General features: G+C 37.8%; 1 pseudogene; it reads left to right on the top strand.

Moving 5' to 3' along the window:
- The window catches only part of LOC128661295 (zinc finger protein 91-like), a 272,986-nt pseudogene that overhangs the window by 231,715 nt on the left and 15,578 nt on the right, over positions 1 to 25,693 (top strand).

Raw genomic sequence — 25,693 nt, forward strand, 5'->3', positions numbered from 1 at the left:
ACAAAAGAGTGGTAATTTAAATATGTGCACAAAGTAGTGCGGTATCTTAAATGTTACCTACCGTATGACCACATATATAGTGGCCGGTATGGTAATATATAATAAATAATAAATGTAGTCGCTAACTGGTCATACCCAAAGAACAAAAAGTTAGTTAATATATGTGAAAAAAACCAGTGCGCCAAATACCTGTATAGAAATAGAAGTGAAAAAACCAACAAATAGTGCATGAAATAAAATACCCCTATATATATATATATATAAATACAAGAGTGAAAACTGCAAAATATATACAGTGTTGAAAAAGTCCCAATCAAACCAATATTGTAGATGATGGAAATATGATATTGGACAGTTCATCTAGTCCATAATCCAGATTCTGATATCTGGAGCGGATGGCAGGCTGCTTCTTCGAAGTTCTTGTCGGTGTCCCAAGATGTTAAATTCTGCAGAAGTAAAAGATAAAAAAAGAAGGCGCCACCATAGTGCACAATCAGATGATTAAAACACGCCAAATATACAAGTAAGACCGTACTTACAAGCTGTATGACACTTGAGAAGTGTCACAAATGCCTTCTGGACTGTTAGGAGTCGTCCAGCTAACTCACACTGGTGGATATCGGAATTACTCTGGAGTGTGGGAGCGGCGATAGCAAACAGCATGCAGTATCCAGCCACAGACTTTTCACAGAGCCGGTTCGTCTTAAACTTGTCCACTGTTATGGTAGATACACTAGTAGATACATTGTATCAAATGGATCAAAATGTTGAATTGAAATGTTGAATGAAAAAAAGAGGTGGGGGGAACACAAAAGAAATATAGAAAACAAGATCAGAAACCACAGTATCCCCAAACATGCTAGTCTTTGCCATTCCACACCATCTGATTGTTTTTCCATATTTCCACTAGAACAGGTCCTACCCAAGTGGGGCAGAAACAGGTTTTTACATTTGAGACAAAGGGAGACCTTTTGGATATGGAAACTCAAAAGTTTGTCCCCTGGTGGTCTCAATGCCAATATTGATATGGCAGCTTTTAACTAACTGTTTTTAATATTTTTATTATAATTCTGTTTAGTATTATATTCACCCCTTTTTAATATATATTATGTTGATTACATTGATGGGATTCTTTATGGATACATCCACCACCATTGCCTTTTGGGAAATTTATTACACCTAGTGCTAAGAATACAGATATAACATGACTGGTATTTGATAGATATATCGTATTTCATGTGTGATGCTTTTTGGGTTGTGGTTTCAGCCATACTCATGAGATTTGTGACGTGTATGTGTGCATATGTGCATGTATAGTTAGATATTCAACACTTGATACAGACGTGTACATGCACATGTGTATATATGCATTTTTATATATATGTTCTTCAAGTAGGTTTTTTCTGCACTTATTTATTTATTTAGTTTTATAACTGGTTGTACTAGATTTGCGTGTATACTTTTAATTTTATCTATGTTTTAGAAACACAAACATAGGCTTCTTACATGAGGCTGCTGTTTACAGTTTTATGTTGTATATCAAGTAAATAATATATTACTTGCATCTAGACTGACAGATACTCTAGCTCAACCTGTTTTATGTTTGGTTTTAAGTTGCGCGATTGGTGTCACCAATAAGAGCTTCCTATTGGAAATATATATATATATTTTTTTATAATAACTATTTATTTTCATTTATTGTACATATATTATATATACACACACTTACTGGACCAATGTATATATTATACACGATCCATTGACATGCTCGGATAGTTGAACCCTGCATGGTTTGATTTTGTATATCTGACACTACTCACGCTGTCTATATCACACAGAGGCTTGAATACTATCCCTTCTAGCATTGGACAATGATAACCAATGGTAGCTCCAGTAGTGGTCACACCTCCACGCATGCGCTGTTCCTTTTAGAAGACGCCGAAAATTCGGCAATAAAAGTTCGTGGTTTTAATTATTATGTATATTGCACCTGAGGAAACGGTCAGGAGAGACCGAGAAAAGTTGTGCTGTTATACTCCAAATAAAGTCTGTTTGCTTTTACAAGACTTTTGCCACGAAGTATCTTTTATCCATTCATTCATTCAACATTTCAATTCAACATTTTGATCCATTTGATACAATGTATCTACCATAACAGTGGACAAGTTTAAGACGAACCGGCTCTGTGAAAAGTCTGTGGCTGGATACTGCATGCTGTTTGCTATCGCCGCTCCCACACTCCAGAGTAATTCCGATATCCACCAGTGTGAGTTAGCTGGACGACTCCTAACAGTCCAGAAGGCATTTGTGACACTTCTCAAGTGTCATACAGCTTGTAAGTACGGTCTTACTTGTATATTTGGCGTGTTTTAATCATCTGATTGTGCACTATGGTGGCGCCTTCTTTTTTATCTTTTACTTCTGCAGAATTTAACATCTTGGGACACCGACAAGAACTTCGAAGAAGCAGCCTGCCATCCGCTCCAGATATCAGAATCTGGATTATGGACTAGATGAACTGTCCAATATCATATTTCCATCATCTACAATATTGGTTTGATTGGGACTTTTTCAACACTGTATATATTTTGCAGTTTTCACTCTTGTATTTATATATATAGGGGTATTTTATTTCATGCACTATTTGTTGTTTTTTTCACTTCTATTTCTATACAGGTATTTGGCGCACTGGTTTTTTTTCACATATATTAACTAACTTTTGGTAGAAAAGTATTTCAGGCAGCAGTTTCAGTCTGAATCTTCTGCTTATGTTTTTTATTAAACTTTATTTTGGGTGTGGATTATTTTCAGCAGGAATTGGCTGTCTTTATTTTATCCCTCCCTCTCTAGTGACTCTTGTGTGGAAAGATCCACATCTTGGGTAGTCATTATCCCATACGTCACTAGCTCATGGACTCTTGCTAATTACATGAAAGAAAACATAATTTATGTAAGAACTTACCTGATAAATTCATTTCTTTCATATTAGCAAGAGTCCATGAGGCCCACCCTTTTTTGTGGTGGTTATGGTTTTTGTATAAAGCACAATTATTCCAATTCCTTATTTTATATGCTTTCGCACTTTTTTATCACCCCACTTCTTGGCTATTCGTTAAACTGAATTGTGGGTGTGGTGAGGGGTGTATTTATAGGCATTTTAAGGTTTGGGAAACTTTTGCTAATATGAAAGAAATGAATTTATCAGGTAAGTTCTTACATAAATTATGTTATTTATATCTGCATCTTTGAGAACATTTGTGTCAGTGACGTTATAAAGAAGGAGCAACCTCTTTTGGGCTGATGATTAGGGTAGTATGTCCAACAACAGCCTAACCTCACCCCCTGACCTGGTTCATTACTCAGAACACCGGCAACTCCACCTTCCCCTGACCTCACTCATGGAACACCCACAACTACACTTATGCCTACCTTGTTCCCATTTGTGGAACAACCACAACTCCCCCAGTGTTCCCCACCCCAGAACCACCACTGATTTGTGTGCTTAATTTTACAGTGAGTATTATGAAACTAAAAGTTTTTGGCTGTTTGTATAATTAGAACCACAGCCAAAAGCTAAAGATTATCATACGGTAACTGCATCTTACCCTCTCAAAACATCTCACACTGATGATTAGTCTGTGATGATTGAGGCATCAGGTTCTCACCCAACTTGTTAAGCATGAGCTGGGCAGGGCTGTATGTGCAGTTGCTTGTGCAATGTTAAATGAGGATGGTGGATGCCACCTCTCTTGCCCAGAATACAGATTTACTTGTTCCCTGGCTGAGAACATTATCCACACGCACCTTGTTTAATGCGGCCCTATTACTTGTTTTCATCCATAATCAGTAATTTAGTTTTCTATGATGTAGTAATGTTTACATTCTATGTTATCCTTTTTAATTTGTGATTTACAGGTAAATAAATTTAAAAAATTAAAAATGGAAGACATTTTTTGAGTATAAAAAAATGTTTTTTATTGAGATGGATTATATTATAAATGAATAAACATTCTAAATTTTCTTTATTTCATTTATTTTTATGTAGACAAACACTTGAATAGTTCATATCCATCCTTCACTACAGGAAACACCAGAATGATACCGCAAACTCCAAAAGTCTTAGACACTAATGACTATTCACAAACATTGGGGATATCACAGCAGATATTTAGAGAAGATGGTGAATTGGCAGGAACTGGGAAGCAATCATTGTGTACAGAGAGTAATTTAGTCATCAAACAAGAGGACAACATTTATGACTTATCTAGTGAAATTATTATCCCAGAGGCTAAACCACACACATTTACTGAGTTTTCAAATCATATTAAAGAAGGGAAAAGTCCACAGTCTAGCCAAATGATTCATACAAAGGAGAAAGCTTTGAAATCTACAGAATGTGAGAAAAGCTTTAGATGGAAGTCTCCTCTACTAGAACACTACAAAATTCACACAGGTGAGAAACCACACACATTGTCTGAGTGTGGCAAATGTTTTACACAAATGAGTGATCTGAAAAAGCATGAAAGGTTTCACATAGGGGAAAAGTCTTTCACATGTACAGAGTGTGGAAAATCTTTTACACAAAAGGGTAGTCTGAGAACTCATGAAAGGAGTCACACAGGAGAAAAGCCTTTCACATGTACAGAGTGTGGGAAAAGTTTTACACAAAAGGGTAGTCTGAAAACTCATGAAAGGATTCACACAGGAGAAAAGCCTTTCACATGTACAGAGTGTGGAAAAGGTTTTACACGAGTGGATTGTCTGAAAACTCATGAAAGGATTCACACAGGGGAGAAGCCTTACACATGTACAGAGTGTGGAAAAAGTTTTACACAAAAGAGTGATCTGAAAAAGCATGAAAGGATTCACACAGGGGAAAAGCCTTTCACATGTACAGAGTGTGGAAAAAGATTTACACAAATTAATGATCTGAAAAAGCATGATATGATTCACACAGGGGAAAAGCCTTTCACATGTACAGAGTGTGGGAAAAGTTTTACACAAATGAATGAACTGAAAAAGCATGAAAGGAGTCACACAGGGGAAAAGCCTTTCACGTGTACAGAGTGTGGAAAAAGTTTTAAACAAATGAATGAACTGAAAAAGCATGAAAGGATTCACACAGGAGAAAAGCCTTTCACATGTACAGAGTGTGGAAAAAGTTTTACACAAAAGGGTAGTCTGAAAACTCATGAAAGGATTCACACAGGGGAAAAGCCTTTCATGTGTACAGAGTGTGGGAAATGTTTCACATCTAAAATATGCCTTATGTATCACAAAAAGACCCACACAGGGGAGAAACCTTTCACATGTAATGAGTGTGGAAAAAGTTTTACACAAAAGAGTGATCTGAAAAAGCATGAAAGGATTCACACAGGGGAAAAGCCTTTCACGAGTACAGAGTGTGGATAAAGTTTTACACAAGTGTCTAATCTGAAAACTCATGAAATGATTCACAAGAAACCTTTTACATGTTTAGAAAGTGGGAAAAAATGTTTTTTATTGAAATCAGGTATCACAAAACACCAAATATTTACACACAAATAAACTTTATATACACAGTGTACAAACCTTTTTACAATTATCCTAAAGAGGACAAACTCTCTCATTCAGTCGGATCCTTTGGGCAAGGGCTTCGGAAGACAGAACAAATAACAGCGGCAACAGTGGGCAGCCCTGCCTGGTTCCATTAGTTATATTAAACGTATCAGATAAACCCCCAATAACTCTTACTCTAGCGTTTGGAGTGGAGTAAAGTGAAAAGATCATATTTAGAAAGGATTCACCAAAGTTCATCTTAGAAAGAACTTGTCTGAGATAGAGCCAATCCACTCTATCAAAGGCCTTTTCGGCGTCTATTGATAAAAGTGATAGAGAGAATTGGCCCTTACATAGTTTATAATGTGCTGGATTCAGATGGTATTGTCTTTGACCTCTCGGCCTGGCACAAAGCCCACTTGATCAGTGGGGATCAACCTAGGGAGATTTCGGTTTATGCGATTGGCAAGGACCTTTTCTAGAATTTTAATGTCCGTATTCAGAAGAGAAATCGGACGAAAATTGCTCAGGGTATTCGGGGGTTTGCCCGGTTTGGGCAAAACAGAAATATGCGCTTCAAGCATCTGACGCGACAGCTTTCCGGTGGATGACAGTTCATTAAAAAGAGTGACAAGATGGGGGGTTAAAAGGGCCCTATAGGTTTTGTAATATTTTGGAGTAAAACCATCTGGGCCTGGACACTTCCCCGACGGTAAATCCTTTATAGCTTCTTTTTCAGTAATGGGTAAATCAAGAGTGGCTGAATCTTCTTCCGATAGAGCTTCAAGGGGCAGGTCTCTTAAATATTCCGTAACTAGGTTTTGTTTACCATCAGACTGTGTGGTAACCGTTGAGCCTGTTGGCGAATTTAAGTTATAAAGGGACTGGTAATATTTTTTAAACTCGTTGGCTATTCCTTTGCTATCTTTTATCTCCCCTGAATCAGTAGTCTTGAGAGAGTGTATGAATGATTTGTATTTTTTCCTTTGCACAGATCTGGCCAGCAACCTGCCTGGTTTATTGCCCTCATCATAGTACATGCACCGAAGGTACAAAGCCTGTCGCTGCGCATCTGATACAATAAGATCCTTTAACTCCTTTCTGGTATTAGTCAGTTGTACCCAGAGAGAGGAGTCTCCCGGGCTAGCTTTGTGTCTTTGCTCTAAAAGGTGTATACTGGAGTATAAATTTTCATATTTTTGTCTTTTATCAATCAGTTTCCTTGCTCTGATTTTAATAAGCTCACCCCTGATAACACACTTGTGTGCCTCCCAGTTATTAGAGCTGGATGTGTCATTATGTGTGTTAAAAGTGAAAAACTCTGTCAAAGTTTTACCTATTGTGTCCATTACCAGTGGGTCTGTTAATAAATGATCGTCTAGTCTCCATACAAACTCAGTCAGGGGTGTTTCCGGCCATATCACCGTACAAGTGACTGGTGCGTGGTCCGACCATGTTATAGAACCAATTTCACTTGCGCTCACCGAGGAGAGTCCCACTGAATCCGTAAATATATAATCAATACGAGAGTATTTTTTATGTACACTAGAATAATATGTAAAATCTCTCATCGTGGGGTGCAAAGTGCGCCAAACATCATGCAGATTAAGGTCATGAATGGCGGTCTTAGCGGTCTTTAAAATATTTTTAGGTGTACTTGATACTGAGTTAGAGGTGTCAATGAGTGGGTTAAAGGAAAAATTAAAGTCCCCTCCTAACAGTACCATTCCCTTACGATGGTCTAGTAGGAGGCGTGAATTTTTTTTAATAAAGCAGTGCTGATCCGTGTTGGGGCCATAGACATTGAGAAGGGTGATAGGTCTCCCAAACAGGAGACCCACTATCATCATGTATCGTCCTTCTGGGTCTCTAATTATTGTTGATGGCTGTAAGGGGATGGACCCATGAAGCAATATACCCACCCCATTTTTCTTTTTGGCATTAGAGGCAAAGAGCATCAAGGGATATCTCGGATTATTCCACACTGGCTCCTTACCCTTCTGAAAATGGGTTTCTTGTAAAAATAGTATAGAGTGGCCTTGTTTGTTCAGTTCTCTTGAAACAATCGACCGCTTACCAGGGCTATTTAACCCCTTTACATTTATTGTAGACAAAGTAAAGGTTTGGTCTACGGTCTTTCCTCTCTTAAATGTTGACATGACTAATCACCCGGTTTGTCTTATGTGTAATACTTAGCTCTCGCTCAGGAAATGGGAAGGGGAGGGTTATGTAAGGTAAAATGCAAGGTCAGAAAATAGTGTGTTCGCGTGGAAAGGATAGATAAAGAGGTGATAATAAGTCAGAAAAATGTCTGGTAATGAAAACTAGTGTAAACTCAGAACTGAATAAGTATATAAGGATGGATCTCCTAATAGAAGGAGTGAAGGAAACTCGGTGGAAACACAGAGTCTCTGAAAAAAAGGATGAAACGAAGAAAGTAAATGGGGATGTGTCCCCGTGATGCATATGCGTTATAGATGAATCTTTTATTAGACTTGAGATGGAGATAAATCTCCTCTCTATGTAGAGCTATCTAAGGATTTGCTTACTGTTAGATATAAATCTCCCATAACAAGAAATAACCATAAACTCGGTTTGACCCATGCACAACAACTTCCCGAATACCCCCTAGAAATTGAATGGACATCAGATAAACATATTTTTTTTTCTTTCAATTAAACAGGCGATAACAATTATGAACTATAAACTATAAGAACTTCAAACAACAATGTGCTAGGCACTAGTCCAGATGATCCAACATTGTGGTGTTGTAGAGAGTCCAATGCTTTCGTCTAGGTGGAATGGGTTACTCAAATAGACACTTAAACAGTACAAGCATATTCACCCTGTCCACATTTTGTAATTTATATGGAGTAGGCCGCAGTGCGGTTACTTTCATTGCAACACTCAGTAAACAGACATTCCTAGGTTATCCCTCTAAACTAGACATTAGTTAGCTAGCTGAGACTTCATCAACAGAGAGCAATGTTATATTTGAATACTGTACCAAGCAATCTGACCTGTACAATATTAAAGTGATTGCAATTTATACAGTACCTTAGTGTGAAAAGTGGAAATACGAGGGCCATAAACTTCACATTCATATTGCTAATACTTCTTCAATAGACCCTTATATCTACCTAAATAAAATTTAGCAACACATTATATTTTAACTCTCAACCGGACATGAACATACCCTTAGCAAGACATGTAATCAAAATTATCTTACCTGAATGTTGCTTAAAAGTTAACAGTGCTATAGATATTACCTAGAATACAGCAAGTCATTGCTATGATAGAAGAGAGAAACAGGGCTTCCTGTAGGAGGAGGAGCTAACAGGTGCACGAGAAAGTGGCGTTTTAACTGTCGGAGCTCACCGAAGAACTAACTCCAGCCAAGGTCCGTTGTTGGAGCGCTTTGATTGCTCCCTAGGACACGACCCTACCTCTATCAGGGTTTGACTTGGAAGCACCATAATAGCCGTCCATAGGCTCACTCGCTAGAGCCACAGACGAGGTACTGGATACACGTATACCATACTCAGATGAGAACGGTGCATTGCCGGCAACCAAGGTGAACAGTACAGCAGAAGAGGCACGGTCTAAACCCCGGCTCCGGGTCCATCTACGTGCTTCTTTGCATCAAGGGGCAAGGACCAGTAGCCCATAAAGCGGTGCAGGTGCAGGAGACAAGGAATATTCTGAGAAACGTCAAGACTTACCGGCTCTTGCTCCCGTCGGCGGGCGGCCAGAGCAAGTGGGCGGTCCGCAGCGAAGAGTAATCCCACAGCAAATGTAAGCACGCCGCGGATTTACAACAGCCCAGGCCCACGCTGTGGGCGTCTGTACCTGATAAATCAGCTCACCTATTCACTGGAACTCTCCCGCGGTGAGTCGCAGTCTACGAGAGTACCCGCAGAGTAAAACTGGCATTGGATATCTATGCTCTGGGGCTCACTGGTGGCTGTATGCCATGACAGCGGCATCAAAGAAGTACTGAAGCTCTGCTACCAACGCCTCCCAGGTCTGGATGACACAGCATGGAATACCCGGGAGAGTCACTTATGGACGTTGAGTAGATATGCTGCATGCTTCAATACAACCGCTTGGTCTTGGGGTAAGATTTCTAAAGTCTCTATAATAATATTTGTTGCCTCAAAAGTGACACCGGTTGCCTACCTCTACCCCAAAAGTGATACTGACTGACTGTCTATCTCGGCATTGTCATATCCTCCACGTTACACCACTTAGCTCGTGTAAGAAAAGTTATGCTTTGTGCTGTCTCTACATATGAACACTCAGTCTGATGCCTGCTCACTACTAAAGAGACACTTCAGTCTTCAGTCTTCTGAAGGATATCTAATATATTATAGACATCACACCCTCTTCCCAGCAGTAAAATCGGTATTGCTGTAAAAGCCCTGGGCACTGTACATTTGCAACCAGAGACATATCTGCAATATATTTTTTGGGCTGCAATATACTCTATCTGTATTAGCCCCCTATCAAATAGGGACTCTCAGGGATATCTGTGATATATGCAACCAGCCTGCTGCTGGTAAACTTTAAAGAGACACTCGTCAAATACAGCCTGGCATTAAGGTCTGCAATATTTACGCAGATAACACTAGCCTACTAAAAGTCGCAGTCAGCACGGCTAGAACTCCTAAAGCCCACAAATACTTTCTATTGTTACTCCTATTTTGCCTTTCCATTTGGGCTATATCTATCTGAAGCCTATACATATATATGTTTAGACGTATATTAATATCGCAGGATTACACTGTTAAGTATACTATTAGTGTTAAGCAATTGTGTCAAAAGGCCTATAACTTCTTTTTTTCTCCAGGAACAAAGAATATAAAACCAGAAAAATATTGTTCTAATCTATATCCTGCTATTCCCCAGAGTTTAAAAGCAAGCAAGCAAAATTTATATTGCTGTCTAGGAATACTAGCAGTTGCTACTAAGTGTGGCAACTTAAGTCTCAAAGTTTCCTGTTATAAGTTTCTTTTTGAATTTTGCAACAGTGAGGGCTCTGAGTATACAATGTTAAGCATATTGTACTGCTAATGTTGCATATGTTGCAGAATATTGCCAGTCAAGAAGGGGAATGTATGCTGACTTAACGTAATTATGTGCTGTATGTCCTGATTAGATCAAACAACAAGGATATGTAATAAGGTGGTAAAAGAGCTGTTCCTATTTTTTGTAAGAATCTAACCATAACCATATCTAAGCGTGAATTTGAAGGCCCTTGTTAAATAAGAGAATTTCAGATCTTCTGTTCCTGTTACTATTTTACTACACATTTATTTCAGGGCCTGGTCACGTAACTCACATAGATTATTGATCACTTTTTTCTTATTTCTAATATACATTAAAATTTTATATATTTTTCCACCTGGGGACGCATTCCACAAACACTAAACCTTAAAAAAAAAAAAAAAAAGCTAAGAGTTGTTTTTTCCTTGTTCTCTCTGCCCCCCATCACTTTTTTTTATTTACTTTTTGTATGACCTTCCTCTGCCCCGCCCTCACCAACACGAGAAATTTATGGAAAAATTTCTCCTCCCGCACAGCACACCACCTCAGACCATGCCCCCAAAAAGTAAGGACAGAAGGCCACGTATATCTGACATTATGACTGAAAATATTAGTGAAGGTTTAAGCCCAAAGACAGACCTACAGCCCCTAATTACCCAACTCAGTGACATTTTCCTCCCACAATTTGAACATATCAAAATCCAAATCTCTATTCTGTCGTCAGAATTAAAAGTATTTGCTAACAGACTTTCAGAAGCAGAAGACAGAATTTCAGAAGTGGAAGATATAACTAATAACCAGTCCCAAAAAATCTCAGAATTAGAAAAGAAAAATATAAGCCTGACTGCCAGGTTAGATGACCTTGAGGACCGCTCAAGGCGGAATAACTTAAAAATCATAGGTGTTCCTGAGTCAGATCACTTTAAAGACCTATTACATTTTGCTGCGACAATACTGCCCCAAGCTCTAGGGGTAGAATACTCTCAATTACCAATATCGATAGAACGGGCCCACAGATTGGGTCCCCCTAGAAGAAGAGCAAATGGTAAAAACATACATAGACCAATCCTGATAAAGTTCTTAAATTTCCAAGATAAAATAAGTATGCTTCGTCTATATAGGAAAATAGATAATTTTCATATTGAAGATAATAGAATTTTAATATTCCAAGACTACTCTGCTGATACTGCTTTCAGGAGGAAAGAAATGGCCCCTTTCTGTACTAAGTTAATCAAAGAGGGTTTCCTAGCTAAATTAGTGTACCCTGCAAGAATTATTATAGAAGAAAAGGAAGGCATAGTCAGACTAGACAATATAGAAGAAGTTAAAGGCTATTTTAAAGATCACAAGCTAACACTTACATGAGGACTGGGATAGCTATAAAATAGAGTTTATCTGTGTTTTTTAGTTAGGGCACTACTATGCTTGTTTATAATGGAAATGGTGTCTAAATATTTAGAGTTAAGAATGTTAATTACTAAGTCAACTTATAGGCTGCCCCTGCGGCCAAAAGTGTACCAGGCTTCGCCTGACAAGGTTTCTGTTGTAAATAATCTATGCTTGGAATCTTTTTTGTGTTTCTTCGTTTTTTTTGTTTTTGTTTTTTTTTGTTCTGTTTTGTTTTCGCCCTGTTCTGTTTGGGTTAATTTTGTTTTACCAGCCTCCCCTCTTCCCCCCCCCCGTCTGCTGTAGTTTTCCCCCTAAACCTTTTTTAATTCTGGTACAATATATTGATTAGATGAAGGGCAATATTAGGTTGTTATCATGGAATGTGGGTGGCATCACCTCCCCAATCAAGAGGAAAATAATAATCAGACAATTGGGTAAGCATAACCCTGATATAGCCTTAATACAAGAAACACATTTAAAACAAGAGGAAGTTATCAAGCTCAAATGTAAATGGGTTGGGGGGGGGTGATTGCCACCCCTTGTTCTAGAAGGAAAAAGGGAGTAGCTATCCTATTAAATAAAAAACTTACATATAATATTATAAAAGTATCACTAGACCCTGTTATGATCTGTTATGTCTAGCAGACCCTACCTTCTGGAATAGTTTAGTCTTTATGTTAACTAATTTTATGGATCAGAATATTGTTTTAGCGGGTGATTTTAATCTAATACCATCAGAAGCCCTAGACAAATTTATTTCTAGGAACTCCACTTTCTCTGGCCAGAAGGCTAAAATATTTAAGCAAATATGCAAAAACTTGAAATAACATGATATCTGGCGTAGAGGTCGTTGTCCTGTGCTCCAATAATCATCCGTATGGGCATACCACTCCACAGCCTCCGTAATGCTGTTTAGTTTGCACGCTGTGACTGAGCGTTGTCAGGTGCTTCCGGTCCGTGACATGAATCGTCTCCTGCACCAATGGGATTCCCTACTACTCGATCGTAGCCCCATACACCTACTGTTCACCTGAGTGCCGAGATTCAAGCCTGGTAACAATGTATATCCAGACAACAGAAAGTGCAAAAACCATGCGAATCTCCAGGCACTATAAAGTTTTAAAAGTTCATGATTTATTGGAAACCAAGTGAAAAAAGTGATAAAAACAAAGTGAGCATAAAATGTGAAGCTGGGCTGTCTTACGCGTTTTGGCTACATGTTAGCCTTACTCATAGACACACTTTGTGAGGACAGACACTGAGCTTAAATAGCCCCTGTGACTGAAAAAACTAATCCCCAAGCTGAGCATGATTAACGAAAGTACATTCTTATATTAAACTGAGATACAACTATGTAAATAACAAACATGAGATCAGGACAAGTTCTATACTTTACAAAATTTACAAAATATGAGAAAAGGATGCAATAAGAGGCAAATGCAAATAAAAGATATAACCACCAGTATATATATAGATCATTAACACTGGGTGTATAGGGGGAAACAAAGCTACATAGTTAACGGGACATACCCTTATGTATTGTAGCATTAGTTACCATAGCTTTAATTGAAGTACAGTTTATTAACCCTTATGTATTGGAGCATTAGTTGCCATAACTTTAATTAAAGTACAATTTATTAACTTGAATAAAGCATGTAGGTTGCATATGCTGGCATGTCTCTCTTTTAGTGAATAATTAATTTACATATTGAAATTTAACCAAATAAAAATACATCAAGCTATAAGTGTAAGTGAAATAGTATAACTTGACTGACTTTAAAAGTCAATCAAATATTGTGAGTTTTAGAATTTATTAAAAGGGGCAGTTTTCTTTGGAAAAAGATGCGATAATCTATATAGAGATATTAAGTTGGACATGAAAAATACCCAACTATAAAGGTAGATATATAAAGCAAATACCTAACTATAAGGGTAGATAAATAAAGCAAGTTACATGTCACAATATTAGAACTTATTGGTTGTTTAATGGGAACAAATTGCTCGGGACTATTGAGACATGATGTCAGGGTTGATCATTAGTTAACATTCTAATGCTTATATGTGAGGCTTTGCCATAAAATTAGTATTTAAAGTTTATTAAATTTTATTGACTTTCATCATTGAACAAGGACAATCCTGATGGGGTATAAATTTAAACAAATTGGGGGCCAGCTAATTATCAGGTGGATTCAAGTTAATTCTATCGGTCAATTTCTTTGCCAGAGGTTAATGACATCACCTTCGATGTTAAAGCCTGCTGGTCTCCTTGTTCTGAGTTGAAAAATCCAGTATGCCTCTTGATATAGAAGCCTACTGGACATGTCACCTCCTCTATCTGGGGTCCTAACTTGCTCAATGACCTGCCATTGAAAGCTATTTACATTTTTACCATGTTTATGGATAAAATGTTGTGCTAGATCTGAGCATTCAATCCCATTTTCGATATTATTGAGATGTTCACGAATTCGTGTTCGTGCCTCTCTGGTGGAGCAACCTACATACTGTTTTTGGCAGGATGTGCAATCCACGAGATAAATAACATTACTGGTACGGCAATTGGTACAATTCTTTAAGGAATAAACTCTCTGTGTGGCCATGGATTGAAAGCTTTTTGTTACACGAGTGCAGCCACAGGCTATGCATTTATTAAAGTGGCATTTATAATGCCCCTTGACGTGCAACCAACTGCTTGTACCTGGCTTCTTCTTTAACATACTCGGTGATAGCATGTTCCCTAGAGTGCATCCTCTTTTAGCTACAAAGTTGCACCCAGATTGCACATAGTCTTTGAGACTGTCCTCTGCTGTGAGTATAGGCAGATGTTTAGTTATTATTGAACAAATTTCCCCATATTGAGGGCTATAGGTGGTTGTAAAAAGTGGTTTGGAGCAAATGCTGATGCCTATCTTGGATTACGGGGACATAGTATATGCACCTTCTCCGCAAACTCACCTTAATAAACTAAATACATTTTATAACTCGTTCTGCCGCTTTGTGCTACAATGTAACTACAAGACCCACCATTGTGACATGCTAAAAGAACTAAACTGGCTGTCGCTTGAATCCACCATCCATCTTTCCTGCCTTGTCTTTAAGAGCCTTTCTGGGAAGCTCCCACCCTACCTGAGCAGAATGCTCTCCCCTGCTATTCCCACCTCCTATAACCTCCGATCCAATAACGGCACATTATTTAGCTTGCCTCAATACAAAAAGAAAGCAGCTCGATCCTCCTTTTCCTACAGAGCACCACAATTATGGAATGACCTCCCTCACACTTTAAAAACTTCCCCAAGCCTAAAATCCTTTAAGAGATCCCTCTATACATATCTCAAAACAGAATGCTCCTGTCATGGTTGATTAAATATTTCGTACCAGTTCTATGTTAAATGTTTGCATATATTGTGTATTATTATTGTTTTTGTATTTTATTGTACCCTATTGTATCAATGCAATGTTTTGTGGTCCCAGGACATACTTGAAAACGAGAGAAATCTCAATGTATCCTTCCTGGTAAAATATTTTATAAATAAAAATAAATAAATAAAGGTAAAACCCTATTCGGGCCTGAACTAAAGGAAATCATTTCCGAAATTACTGGAGGTAAGGGTCATGCCCTTCCTCAGGACAAGACTGTTAAAATGAGGGCTAAACAAAATAATTTTCGTTCCTTTTGAAACTTTAAAGGTGGACCCTCTACTTCCTCCTCCGCCACAAAGCATCTTCACATTCCGATCCACAAAGATCATCACCAGTTTCTCAGGTTCGCCTTCCTGGACAAACATTACCAGTTTGTGGCCCTTCTTTTTGGGTTGGCCACAGCTCCCAAAATTTTCACAAAGGTGCTAGGGTCCCTTCTGGCGGTTCAAAGGCCGCGGGGCATAGCAGTGGCGCCCTGTCTGGACAATATTTTGATTCAGGCATCAACTTACCATCTAGCCAAATCTCACACGGACATCGTGTTGGCTTTTCTAAGATCTCACGGGTGGAAGGTAAACATAAAGAAGAGTTCACTTGTTCCTCTTACAAGAGTTCCATTCCTAGGAACTCTGATAGACCCAGTAGACATGAAAAATTTTCTGACGGAGGTCAGAAAATCAAAGATCTTAACCACTTGCCGAGCACTTCATTCCATTTCTCGGCCGTCAGTGGCTCGGTGTATGGAGGTAATCAGACTAATGGTAGCGGCAATGGACATAGTTCCGTTTGCTCATTTGCATCTCAGACCACTGCAACTATGCATGCTCAGACAGGGGAATGGGGATTATGCAAATTTATCCCCTCAGATAAATCTGGATCAAGAGACCAGAAACTCTCTTCTTTGGTGGTTGTCACAGGATCATCTGTCCCAGGAAATGTGCTTCTGCAGGCCAGCATGGGTCATAGTGACGACGGATGCCAGCCTATTGGGCTGGGGTGCAGTCTGGAATTCCCTGAAGGCTCAGGGTGTGTGGACTCAGGAGGAGGCCCTCCTTCCAATAAATATTCTAGAACTGAGAGCGATATTCAACGCGCTTCAGGCATGGCCTCAGCTGGCTTCGGCCAAATTCATAAGATTCCAGTCGGACAATATCACGACTGTAGCATATATCAATCATCAAGGGGAACAAAGAGTTCTCTAGCGATGATAGAGGTTTCTAAAATAATTTGATGGGCAGAGAATCACTCTTGCCATCTATCAGCAATCTATATCCCAGGAGTGGAGAACTGGGAAGCGGATTTTCTAAGTCGTCAGACTTTTCATCCAGGGGAGTGGGAGCTCCATCCGGAGGTGTTTGCACAATTGATTCATCAATGGGGCACACCAGAATTGGATCTGATGGCATCTCGTCAGAATGCCAAACTTCCTTGTTACGGGTCCAGAGCAAGGGATCCTCAAGCAGTACTTATAGATGCTCTAGCAGTACCGTGGTCGTTCAACCTGGCTTATGTGTTTCCTCCTTTTCCTCTCCTTCCTCGTCTGATTGCCAGAATCAAACAGGAGAGGGCTTCGGTAATCTTGATAGCACCTGCATGGCCACGCAGGACTTGGTATGCAGATCTGGTGGAAATGTCATCTCTGCCACCGTGAAAACTGCAACTGAGACAGGACCTTCTCATTCAGGTTCCGTTCCAACATCCAAATCTAGTTTCTCTGCGGCTGACTGCCTGGAGATTGAACGCTTGATTTTATTTAAGCAGGGATTCTCTGAGTCGGTCATAGATACCTTGATTCAGGCTCGAAAGCCTGTCACTAGGAAAATTTATCATAAGATATGGCGTAAATATCTTTATTGGTGCGAATCCAAAGGCTACTCATGGAGTAAGATCAGGATTCCTAGGATTTTGTCCTTTCTCCAAGAAGGATTGCAGAAGGGGTTATCAGCTAGTTCCTTAAAGGGACAGATTTCTGCTTTGTCAATCTTACTACACAAGCGTCTGGCAGATGTCCTAGACGTTCAGTCGTTTTGTCAGGCTTTGGTTAGAATTAAGCCTGTGTTTAAACCTGTTGCTCCGCCATGGAGTTTGAATTTAGTTCTTAATGTTCTTCAAGGGGTTCCGTTTGAACCTATGCATTCCATAGATATTAAACTTCTATCTTGGAAAGTTCTGTTTTTAGTTGCTATCTCTTCTGCTCGAAGAGTTTCTGAGCTATCTGCGTTACAATGCGACTCGCCTTATCTTATATTCCATTCGGATAAGGTGGTTTTGCGTACTAAACCTGGATTCCTTCCTAAGGTTGTTTCTAATAAGAATATTTATCAGAAAATTGTTGTTCCTTCTCTGTGTCCTAACCCTTCTTCTAAGAAGGAGCGTCTGTTACATAACTTGGACGTGGTTCGTGCCTTGAAGTTTTACTTGCAAGCGACCAAGGATTTCCATCTTTGTTTGTTGTCTATTCTGGAAAGCGTAGAGGTCAAAAAGCTACGGCTACCTCTTTCTTTTTGGCTGAAAAGCATCATCCGTTTAGCATACGAGACTGCTGGACAGCAGCCTCCTGAAAGGATTACAGCTCATTCTACCAGAACGGTGGCTAGCACATGGGCTGAAACAATGCTGATACTTTTGCTTCTTCTGAGGCGGTTATTGGGAGAAAAGTTCTTCAAGCAGTGGTGCCTGTTGTTTAGGTATCTGTCTTGTCCCTCCCGTTCATCCGTGTCCTGTAGCTTTGTTATTGTATCCCACAATTAAAGAATGAATCCGTGGACTCGTCGTATCTTATAGAAGAAAAGTACATTTATGCTTACCTGATAAATTGATTTCTTCTATGATACGACGAGTCCACGGCCCGCCCTTTCAATTTAAAACAGATTATATTTTTTTATTTAAAACTTCAGCCACCTCTGTACCTTTTTAGTTTCTCCTTTTTCTTCCTATACCTTTGGTCGAATGACTGGGGGGTGGAGTCAAGGGAGGAGCTATATAGACAGCTTTGCTGTGGTGCTCTTTGCCACTTCCTGTTAGCAGGAGGATAATATTCCACAAGTAAAGGATGAATCCGTGGACTTGTCGTATCATAGAAGAAATCAATTTATCAGGTAAGCATAAATTTACTTTTTTTTCCTTTTTTTCTGAAAGAGGAATCAGCAAGTATTTGTGCCACCTTAAATTGGTACGTAGTTCTATAAACCTTTTGGAAGTTTGTTAAAGGTGTGCAGGATTCCATCTATTGACCAGGATAGATCATTATCTTTTTTTCTATCTCATAAACCTTGCTGGTGAGATATTATTTTGTAGACAACAGAGTTTTGCTGCTGTTTAAAATCCTGACTTATTTTATTTTATATAGTCTCAAGAACACGTATGTTCTAATCATTCAACCCCTATCTATTCTGTGTGTTACCAGACTACGGTGCAAAAACAGTCTAATACTATTCCCCCAGGTTATAAGTACTTTATAAGAAACGGTATACTTTTATTCTATAACACATTGGGGTCTGACACGCTTCATATGGTATGAAATCTCAGTGATTGTTCAAGAATAACCGGTGCTCAACCACATCATGATAATGCATTCTTAAATTCTCTTTGTAATTTTACATTTCACATTTCTTGGTTTTAAAGGGACAGTCTAGTATAAATTAAACTTTCATTATTCAGATAGGACCAATTTTAATCAACTTTCCAATTTACTTTTATCATTAAATTTGCTTTTTTCTCTTGGTATTCTTAGTTTAAACTAAACCTAGGCAGACTCACGCTAATTTCTAAGCCTTTGAGGGCTGCCTCTTATCACATGCTTTTTAAATCTCTTTTCAACACAAAGAGGCAGAAAGTACACATGGGACATATAGATAACACTGTGTTCAGGCACAGGGGGTTATTTAAGATTTAGCACAAAACAATGCTAAATTTAAGACATTAGATAATAAACAGTCATAGACATGTGATCAGGGGGTTGGAAGAAGGTTCCTAGGTACAAGGTAATCACAGAGGTAAAAAGTATATTAATATAACAGTGTTGGTTATGCAAAACTGGGTAATGGGTAATAAAGGGATTATCTATCTTTTAAAACAATAACAATTCTATGGTAGACTGTCCCTTTAAGAGTTATTTTTGTAATAAAAGTTGTTTTAATTTTGAATAAGTTTTCCACTTCCTAGAAAATGATGTCAGACAGACTAGGGGAGATGGAAGTGCTGTAAAAGTGCATACTTTTTAGTCAAATTTATTTTTGACTTTCTGTTGCTAATTGTACCCATGCACAAGCACTCCAGCCCACAAGGTAAACCCTAATATAAGCCATATAGGGCACCCCCTCTTTATGTGTGTAGTGCTATTGCAACCCCTTTTTGTTTGTTCATTAATGCTGTGTGTTGAGTTATTTTGAGGGGACAGAAAATTTACACTGTTATACAGGCTGTACACTCACTACTTTACATTGTAGCAAAGTGTCATTTCATCAGTGTTGTCACATGAAAAGATATAATAAAATATTTACAAAAATGTGAGGAGTCTATTCACTTTTGTGGGATACTGTGTGTGTGTGTATATAAAAGATGTATGGTAGAAAGATTAGAAAAATAAACATTAGATTATACAGTTAGTGAACAAATAATAAAAGGGTTAAATTATTAGTACTGAAATACTCAGCATTGTATCTCACATGTATCTAATAACAGGTTAATATTATATTTCTGTTTGCAACTAAATTGTGTTAAAATAACAATTCCCATCAATAAAAAGATAGTATAATGCTGTATCCTGAGATATTTTAGGACACAGCAGAAAAATCTCTCACATTTAAATAAACAGTTTGTTTCCTCATTACTTATCCATCTGATAATCACACCCTGAGGGGGAGGCAGGGACTCTGTATTCATGTGACACCAGAGGGGACAATAGACATCTATATGAGAACAAAAGGCCAGGTGTGACCCTCTCATTGTCTCCCAACTGACAAGTTGTACTCATGTGAGTCACACAGAGAAAGGTGACACTCCCACATTAGTATAAATATCTGTGTAACACTCAGTGATATCACAGGAGGAACCAGAGAGACTTCATACTTACAGAGCTTCTGCTAAACGGTAATAGGCAAAACCTGACATCAACTGAGTTTAAATAAAAAGTCCACTGCATTTAATTTGTTTTCTATATTTTTCATGCTGTGTTAAGTAATTTAATATTAAGTTCTTTAATTTAAAAAGCCCAATTTAATAAATAATGATTTATAGCATTTTGTAAAATGAATGTTTGTAGCAAAACCAAACAACATTTTTAAGTTTGAGGAGGTCTGTCCAATAATACATTTGTGGGGGTTGTTCCTGTTATCCAATGAGCAATAGATTTTTAAGTATCAGCCAATTAGAATCCTGTATTTCCCTATAGGTTTATAATTAACTGTAGAGCTGAGATAAACCATTTTCATGTAATATTAGTGTGAAGCTGCTATTTGCTCCAGTAATAAATATCACTCAGCTTATGGCCCTGTTGTATCAGTCTCATCACATATACTGATCTAATGATAAATATCTTGTGATCTGCATATTATTTTATTTCTAATGAGGTTATTTTATAATACATTTCTTATTTCTATTAGCTGCACCTGTTTATCATCAGAACGTTTATCCCACTGATCTGTGACTGATTCTTGTTGTTAGTAAAGACCTTAGTAAGTGTATTCTGCGCCTTCAGCTGCTGCTGTTTATGTCACATGATCACAGACTTAAAGGGACAGTGTCCTGTAAATTTGTTTTCCCCTTAAAATAACAAGAAACCCCAAATGTTTTTCATCATTTAAATAGAACATATAATTTTCAACAACTTTCCAACTTATATTTGCTTCATTCTCTAGGTATCCTTTACTGAAGCAGCAGCAATGCACTACTAGGAGCTAGCTGAGCACATAAGGTGAGCCAATGACAAGAAGCTTGTATGTGCCACTAATCAGCAGCTAGCGCATCATAGTGCATTATAAGCTTTGTCACAAAGGTCCCCAAGGGAATAAAGCAGATTTGATAATAGAAGAAAATTGGAAAGATGTTTAAATTTGAATCATAAAAGTTTAATTGTGACTTTGCTGTCCCTTTAATGTGTTTCTAATGACTTGTTTTACCGGTGTATAAAATAGTATAAAGTGTATGGGAAATGTCTCCTTTAGCTTTATTTTTATGTAAAATAACTGTTTGCTGTTTGTAATTTATTTTCATTAAATGACCTGAGGCTCCGGCTCCTACTTAGCATATGCAGGAGATCACATTATATAAAAATATGAGTCTGTTATTGGCTGATAGCTGTCACATGGTACAGGAGTCTGTTATTGGCTGATAGCTGTCACATAGTACAGGAGTCTGTTATTGGCTGATAGCTGTCACATGGTACAGGTGCAGAACTACATTTACCAGAAAACAATCTACTGCTCTTTTTAAAGTGATGGTAAAGTTGCGCAGTGGTCAAACTGGCATTTGCTAGCTTTAGGGAAAAAAATATTACTTTCATTCATCATTTTTTTTTTTTAATCAATGACATTAAAGTTCTTACAGTTTTAACATTTAATTCCTAGTGTCCCGTATTCCACCCAGCTCTGTGTCATAGATTTTTCTTCTGTGACGTTTTCCTTTTCCTCCAGTTGAAATCTTGGCCGTTACGTGACCAGGACTTTAGCTAATCCGCCCACTTTATCTATAGTGCATGCGCAAGCTATTTTGCAGCCGTGCAAAGTGAAAGCACGCTCCCTGTAAAGCATGCACGTCGATCATACTAGGGAATCCCATCTAATACAATATGGAAGACAGCTCTCTAGCACAATAGTAAACAATGAATAGCATGCTTCATTGTTTACATTGTGACTGAGAGATTAGACTTGCGCATGCGCAAAGCTTACTGTCTTGGGAGTGAGCCTAGATGCTGACGTAGAGAGCAGGTGGGACCGCTCTCTACATTATACATATATGAGAGCAGGAAGTACAATGGGGGAGGAGCAAGGTACAGTAACACAGATTTTTTAGATTAGTCATTTATTATTTAGAAAGTATACAAAAAACAAAACAAGCTTAGCGACTTTGTTCATAAACATATAGGCTACCTAGATAAGCGCACAAAACGTTGCAACTTTACCATCACTTTAAATTCATAGTAAGTTTTGTTGCATTGTATTTTTATTATGCATCTGTTGATTTTGTAATTCTGTATTTTATGGTCCTTTTAAATAGACTGAATTTGCCAAAAGAACATCTCTTTATATTATCACTCTATCTAAACACAAAAATTCTTTATTTTCTTAACTCATTCCAAGATAACAATTGAAATTAACATTTATGTGCCTATCTCTCCCACACCCCCTTGCATTGTGATTTAAGACAACTCAGTACTGACCAAGAGAAGTTAAAGGACTGGGGGTGGAGCACATGACAGATACAAAATGTCTGACAGTGAGAATTAGTAGGAAGTACAATACCAATACTGCAGTATCCAATTTAACTTATATTTAAACAACTGATAGTTAACATTTCTTTCAGGAGAAAATATTGTTTCAAATAAATGATAGAAAACAAAGATAATATATTTATAAAGTTATGATATGGCCCAGCTTAAATAGATTTTCTACCATTATGTTGTATAGATCTGGGAAGATTCATATTTATGGGGCAATTATAGCACCCACAGAGCTAACTGTACTAAATGCTTGTGCTGAATCAATAGCACATATGTAATAACCTAATCAGCTGATCTGTATTACATGAATTGTTATGTGTGCCTTTAATTATACCATACGTACAGTTAATCAGGACCATTATTTATTATTATCTGTCTAAACCATTTAATATACTTTTTACAGACACAGCCAGGCCACAGAGAGATATCAGGTATTGATGTAACTGGAGTGAATAAGGGAACCTTCTTTCTGAGCACAGACATTAGAGCCTGTTATCAGCATGAACTCATATGTGTTAGGTGAGTAAAATAGATATTATGCTGACTTTAATTACTGGGAAAATAGAATAGATCGCTCATTAAACAAATATAAACTATTATTTCTTTCATGTAATTAGCAAGAGTCCATGAGCTAGTGACGTATGAGATATACATTCCTACCAGGAGGGGCAAAGTTTCCCAAACCTTAAAATGCCTATAAATACACCCCTCACCACACCCACAATTCAGTTTTACAAACTTTGCCTCCGATGGAGGTAGTGAAGTAAGTTTGTGCTAGATTCTACGTTGATATGCGCTCCGCAGCAAGTTGGAGCCCGGTTTTCCTCTCAGCGTGCAGTGAATGTCAGAGGGATGTGAGGAGAGTATTGCCTATTTTGAATGCAGTGATCTCCTTCTACGGGGTCTATTTCATAGATTCTCTGTTATCGGTCGTAGAGATTCATCTCTTACCTCCCTTTTCAGATCGACGATATACTCTTATATATACCATTACCTCTGCTGATTCTCGTTTCAGTACTGGTTTGGCTTTCTACAAACATGTAGATGAGTGTCCTGGGGTAAGTAAATCTTATTTTCTGTGACACTCTAAAGCTATGGTTGGGCACTTTGTTTATAAAGTTCTAAATATATGTATTCAAACATTTATTTGCCTTGACTCAGAATGTTCAACTTTCCTTATTTTTCAGACAGTCAGTTTCATATTTGGGATAATGCATTTGAATTAATCATTTTTTCTTACCTTCAAAAATTTGACTCTTTTTTCCCTGTGGGCTGTTAGGCTCGCGGGGGCTGAAAATGCTTCATTTTATTGCGTCATTCTTGGCGCGGATTTTTTTGGCGCAAAAATTATTTTCCGTTTCCGGCGTCATACGTGTCGCCGGAAGTTGCGTCATTTTTTTGACGTTATTTTGCGCCAAAAATGTCGGCATTCCGGATGTGGCGTCATTTTGGCGCCAAAAGCATTTCGGCGCCAAATAATGTGGGCGTCTTGTTTGGCGCTAAAAAAATATGGGCGTCGCTTTTGTATCCACATTATTTAAGTCTCATTATTTATTGCTTCTGGTTGCTAGAAGCTTGTTCACTGGCATTTTTTTCCCATTCCTGAAACTGTCATTTAAGGATTTTGATCAATTTGCTTTATATGTTGTTTTTTCTATTACATATTGCAAGATGTTCCACGTTGCAACTGAGTCAGAAGTTACTTGAGGAAAATCACTGCCCGGGGCTGGAGCTACCAAGCTAAGTGTATCTGCTATAAATTTTTGGTACCTGTTTCTCCAGCTGTTGTTTGTATTGCATGTCATGACAAACTTTTTAATGCAGATAAAATTTCCTTTAGTACTGTTATATTACCTGTTGCTGTTTCGTCAACATTTAATTTTCAGAGTGTTCCTGTTAAACATAAGAGATTTTATTTTTTAAATCCATTTAGAAGGCTATGTCTGTTATTTCTCCTTCTAGTTTACATAAAGTCTTTTAAAAACTTCTCTTTTTTCAGATGAATTTTTAAATGAACATCATCATTCTGATACTGATAATGGTTCTTCTGGTTCAGAAGTTTCTGTCTCAGAGGTTGATGCTGTTAAATCTTTTTATTTTGTTCAAGATGGAATTTATTCGTTCTTTATTTAAAGACGTATTAATTGCTTTAGATATAGAGGATTCTGGTCCTCTTGATACTAAATCTAAACGTTTAAATAGGGTTTTTTAAATCTCCTGTATTTATTCCAGAAGTGTTTAATCTCCCTGATGCTTTTTCTGAAGTAATTTCCAGGGAATGGAATAATTTGGGTAATTCTTTTACTCCTTCTAAACGTTTAAGCAATTATATTCTGTGCCATCTGACAGATTAGAGTTTTTTGGGACAAAATCCCTAAGGTTGGGGCTGTCTCTATTCCTGCTAAAATGTACTACTATTCTTACGGCAGATAGTACTAAATTTAAGGATCCTTTAGATAAGAAAATTGAATCCTTTCTAAGAAAAGTTTACTTATGTTTAGGTAATCTTCTTAGACCTGCTATATTTTTACCGGATGTTGCTGCAGCTTCATCTTTTTGGTTAAAAGTTTTAGCGCAACAAGTATCAGATCATAATTTTATAGCATTATTTTTATTCTATAACATGCTAATAATTTTATTGGTGATACTATCTTTTGATATCATTTGAGTTGATGTCAGGTATATGTCTCTAGCTATTTTAGCTAGAAAAGCTTTATGGATTTAACTTGGAATGCTGATATGTCTTCTAAGTTAAACTTTGTTTTTCCCTTTCTTTCCAGGGTAATAATCATTTTTTCGTTCTTTTTCTCATAATAAGGAACAAAAGCCTGATCCTTCATCCTCAGGAGCGGTTTCAGTTTGGAA

This window comes from Bombina bombina, chromosome 5, assembly GCF_027579735.1.
Source record: "Bombina bombina isolate aBomBom1 chromosome 5, aBomBom1.pri, whole genome shotgun sequence".
Taxonomy (NCBI): domain Eukaryota; kingdom Metazoa; phylum Chordata; class Amphibia; order Anura; family Bombinatoridae; genus Bombina; species Bombina bombina.